General features: G+C 40.8%; 1 long non-coding RNA gene across 1 annotated transcript; it reads right to left on the minus strand.

Annotated features, from left to right (window-relative positions):
* Nucleotides 1–1,168: 1,168 nt before the first annotated feature.
* LOC132602122 (uncharacterized) lies at nucleotides 1,169–3,689 on the minus strand. Its single transcript, XR_009567606.1, has 3 exons — nucleotides 3,523–3,689; nucleotides 2,864–2,914; nucleotides 1,169–1,293 (listed from the first exon to the last, which is right to left on the minus strand). It is a non-coding gene; the product is annotated as an uncharacterized LOC132602122 (long non-coding RNA).
* Between the last annotated feature and the right edge of the window lie 1,741 nt (nucleotides 3,690–5,430).

The raw sequence follows: 5,430 nt of genomic DNA on the forward strand, positions 1-5,430 counted from the left end.
GTCCAGGTAGGTTATGGTTTACCTTTGGTGAGACTTCGTATAGTGAATCACATATTTAGATTATGATGTCGGAGACAACATGTGAACCTTCGGGTATGAAGTTGGGATGGATATTGCCTTAGGTTGTGCCTTGATGTGTGTTGGGACTAGCCACCCCGTTATGTGTACTTGGTTGTTTAAATGTGTGGCTTGATGCCATGTGTAGCTGGTAATTATTGGGTTCTGTTTATTGTCCTGATTTGGATAGAATTGGCATATCGTTGTTGGTATTTGTGCTCGATATAAGTTGGCATACCTACTGTTGGTACTTGAGTTATAGATATCTATTGGCGGACCCACTGTTGGTGCTTGATTTGATATATGTTGGCATACCCACTGTTGGTATTGTGATGCGATGTATTGTTGGTGTACCCCGCTGAGGTATTTGTGATATTGAGCTTGATTGTTGATGATTGACATATGCATTGCACGCATTTCTCATACTTATCATCCATGGCCGATATCCGCTGATGATCCGGTATCGTTGATTGAGCGAAACTGATATTTGATAAACTTTTTTACTTGAGTGATTGTGAAAAAGGCCGATGTTCGAAGATCCATTCCGGAATCATTTTTTATATGAAACTGATACTTAATAAACTCTTCTACTTGAGTGATTGTGAGGAGGCCGATGTTCGAGGTTCGATTCCGGAATCGTTGATTTGTGAAACTGATATTTGAAAGACTCTTTTGAGTGATTGTGAAGAGGTCGATGTCTAATGGTTATATTGTGAGGAGGCCGATGTCCGATGGTTATATTGGGGCATCGTTGTTGCATGGCCGATTCCGATGTTATGCCGAAATCGTTGTTAGTGCATGGACTCCGTGGGTCCCCCAGGGAGGTGCCTGTCACGACCCAACTAGGGGCCGTGACGAGTACCCGATACTTGTACCGAGCACCCCTTATCTATCGTTTTACCTTTACTTCTCAGCGGGCCGTAGGAACTGTGCCATATATTGTTTTTTCGTTACTGAACATTAACATTAGTAGCATCATCGTAAACATAGACTAGTAAACTTTGCTATCACGTTATACGACGACGTGAACATTCCAAAATACAACACATCTAACTGTACATATCTGTCTATGAGCCTCTAAACAAAGTGCATATATACATAGAAAGGGCTGGGTTCTGCCGTGCCCGATTATATACACAAAAGTAGTACCAATAGGCTGAAGCTCCGGATCAACTGGAGCACTCTCAAGGAACAGCTGGTGAAGCTCCTAGGGATTAAACTCGTCTGTCTGTTGACCTGCGCGGCATGAAACGCAGCGTCCACAAGAAGGGACGTCAGTACGAATAGTGTACCGAGTATGTAAGGCATAAAAGATAATACAAGCAGGAACATAGAGTACGATTAACAATATCATGAGGTCGTAGGACATATAATGAGGCTAGAAAGTGACCTGTACGTAGGAACGCCCCTTTCAGGCCGGATTCCGTGCATGCTTATCTTTCCTTTTTTAAAACGTTCCTTTTTCATAGGCATAGAAAATAAGGTTTATATCATGTCGTGTTTTATCATATTATATCCTATCATCTCATAGTGTGTCGTATCATATCATGTCGTAGCATATCATATCATAGTATATTATGTCATAGCGTATCATGTCATAGAATAGCGTGTCATAGCGTATCATGTCATAGCATAGCATGTCATAGCGTATCATGTCATAGCATAGCGTGTCATAGCGTATCATATCATAGCATAGCATGTCATAGCGTATCATATCATAGCATAGCATGTCATAGCGTATCAGGTCATAGCATAGCATGTCATGTCATAGCATAGCACCGAGCAATGTCGGCTCGCCCACATAGCGCCGAAATACCGGCTCGCCCATATATCCCACGTCCGGGCATCCCGCGTCCAAGATGATAAGCCAGCTGACCAGGTGGCAATGAAACATGTTTCCCTTCCCATTCCCCCATGTATCCCTTCCCCCCCATCCCATGTTCATATACATATCTTATATACATATACATATTTTATATACATTTACATAACTTATATACATATATCATATAGGCATGCAAGAGAGCCCAAAGAAAAATCATGTAGCCATCGGAGTGACGTAAGGTCGGTGAACTCCGATTACATTATAGAACAATCGTGATCGCTTTGTCTCTCCTTGAAGGAACAAGTATTTTAAGGCGAGACTACCAACGGAGAATAGCATTAGAAGTAAACATAGAATGAAATCATGGGCATCATAGACGTCAACTCATAGGCTTTGGAATCCTTAGGAAATAGTGTCACAGCTAGGAAATAGAAATAAGGTTCAAGAACTATTTTATCACCCTCAAGTTCACATTGAATCCTTAGCTTAAAAATCTTAGTCATGGAATCATTCTGGTCATATTTGTCATGGGCATATTCTCTTTTCTAACATCGTCGTTATCATTATCGTCATAGAAGTATTCTCGTTAGAGTAGTTATAGTACTTGTCATTTGGTAATGAAATTAGGATTAAAGGTTTTCTTTGGATTCGATCCTCAAAGTAAGTCAAACAGAACTATAAGGAAAATCCGAGAGCAATGGGGCCCACCTCGGGCCGAATGAGGTAGCGTATACGATTTGCATATGTTACATGTCATGGCGTTACTTGTGAGGGTTTTAGGGTAGTCGGGTCCCATTTATGCAAGTTCTAGGGGTTTAGGAGGTTTTTCCAACATTTCGCACACTTTCTAGTTCAATTCTACTGAATGAAAAAGGGGAAACTTTAGGTGCGGATTCCGGGGAATAGAATTGTCCCCGAGGCTCGTACCCAACTTATTACGTCTAAGACATGCCATAGAAAGAAGGGTGAAGCCTTACATACCTTTTCCGCTTCATACACGTCTCCAAAATCAAGTTTCAAATTCGCCAAAATCTACAATTTGGTCACAATTACCAAATGTTAATTGTAAGGCTTTAAGATTTCAATCTTAACCAATACTTGTCTACAAAAATTTGGGCAGCATCTCCCCTATAAATACAACATCCCCGAGATTTAACTCGGCTCAAATATCAACAACCATACCAACAACAATATCAAAACAACCCCCAACTATAACATAACGATGCCCGAAATTCTAACGAACACTTACAATACACCAAGCAGCCCATATACACTTCTTATACCTTATTTCATGCAATATTTTCAGCAAATTTCAGGGAAATACAACAGCAGCCACACGACACCACATCATCTACTCATATGCAAGAAAACCACATTATTATCTCTATAATCCTTACAACAACCCACAACAATTTTAACTCCAACTCTAACCATTAAATTCCGTCATTCTCCTCACATAATCTTTGATTATAACAACCAAAATATTAATTCAAATCAGTCCATCAATTTCAATTAAAACAGCCCCTAATCCATAAATATCAACAAAACAACAAACGAGTTTATAATGTTGTTTTCTCCGTTCTAATTCGTTAAAACTCTAAATAAACACTTTAATAAAATAAAATGAATCTTATAAATACCTTAGCAGCAGCTCCACCACGAAAATTTCATCCCCCAAGACCAATATTTAGCTCAAATTGAAGGCAACGCAACGTACGACGTTTTTCTCTTCATGAGCTTCGCGATTCGGGGCTTAGATTTTGGTCAAAATTGTTTTTTCTCTAAGTTTCTCCTCCCTTTCTCTCTCTAGAATGTGTTTTGGTCTGAAATGTGGAGAGAAGACCGAAAATGTTCATTAAATGACAATAGAAATGGGCCTGACCCGATTTGAAGTCGGGTTGGGCCGAATTCACTGTTCATATCGACCTTTATGCCTTAAAATGTTCATATCTCCTTGTACCGACGTCACCTGGGAACCCACGACCTATGGTTGGAACGCTAATTAAATTATCTACAACTTCTATTTCTTGGTAGTTTTCCAAATTCCAAACTTATAATACCGTTGTTGCCCCTCAAAGTCAGATCACCCGAAAACGTTTTCTTAAAAATATTCGTTAGGAAGACTTCCACTTTGATTTGGCCCAAGGGTCCTTCTTCAGTTGTGTTTACCTTCACATATGTGATTCATATGACTTTTCAGATGTCCCAAAAAAAATCTCGATGTGTGGGCCCCACTTCAGCAAATAATCTGACGTTCAAAAATACGGGATATAACAGTGCCGGTGAGACTCCCTCTGTGAGCAATTAGCCAGGGTCTCGTCTGTCTGTTGGGCAAAGATCCGGGACGGGTGACACTTAGACTTCGCGAGTCACGCTGGGTTGTGCTACCGAGATGTCGATATTTCCATCCGGAGTACATGTGGACACCTCATTTGCATGGCATGGCATCGCATTCATACCATTATTGCACTGCATTGCATTATGACTTGAGTGAGATGTTGTGATGACTGGATTGTGGTTATTGTGTTGTGATAATCAGATTATGATGATTTTATTGTGGTGATTGGTTCGGATCGGATGTACTCAGACTTATTACATTGGGGTTTAGATATTTACATAGGTGATGAAGGATACTCGGTTACGATTATATTGTCTCATGTTTAGTTGGTTTATTTGCCTATCTGCTTTATTTTATGAATTGTGTTAACTATGCTTAGTTGGTCGATGATGCCTACCAGTACTGTTGTTTGGACTGACCTGCACTTGCTGCATTCTTTTATGAATGCAGATCACTAAGTCAGATCTAATTCTCTGACCCGTGACTAATCGACTCTTTAGCTTGCATTCGAGTTTCCAGGGTGAGCATGGCGTCCGCTGGTCTTGAATACTCTTCTATTACTTATGTCTTGTTTTCCATTCTGAGACATGATTTGAGACTACTTATGTATTGTTGTTCAGACTTTTAGTATTCGGATTTAGATGCTCTTGTATGACCAGACCAGATACTGGGGTGGATTTCCTTTACTTCCGCACTTGTTTTTATTATTATATCATATTATGAGACTTATGTTATTTTACTTTCTTCTGCAATTTCGTATTAGTTGTGAACGTTGAGTTAAGGGTTCGCCTAACCAGGTGGGAAAGGTAGGTGCCCGCACGACTTAGTGAAATTGGGTCGTGACAAGTTGGTATCAGAGCCCTAGGTTACCCGATCTTTAATATAAGAGTGTGTCTAGTAGAGTCTCGTGGATCGGTACGATGAGCTCTGTACTTATCTGCGGGAGACTATGGGACATTTAGGAAACCTCACTTTCTTTCTTTCTTTCTTTCTTTCTTTCTTTCTTTCTTATCGTCGTGCTACTTTATTCAAATTGGTATCTGAAAAGACCAAATTGGTATCTGACTCTTGTCTCTTCTCTCACAGATGGTGAGGACTCAAGCTACCGCGACCCGAGGTCAGGTGCCTGAACCTGCTGCTACGGCTGGCATCCGAGGGCGCGCTACAGCCAGAAGACGCGGCAGAGCGAGAGGCCGCGGGGCTGCCCCAG

The sequence above is a fragment of the Lycium barbarum genome, chromosome 7, assembly GCF_019175385.1.
Source record: "Lycium barbarum isolate Lr01 chromosome 7, ASM1917538v2, whole genome shotgun sequence".
Lineage (NCBI taxonomy): Eukaryota > Viridiplantae > Streptophyta > Magnoliopsida > Solanales > Solanaceae > Lycium > Lycium barbarum.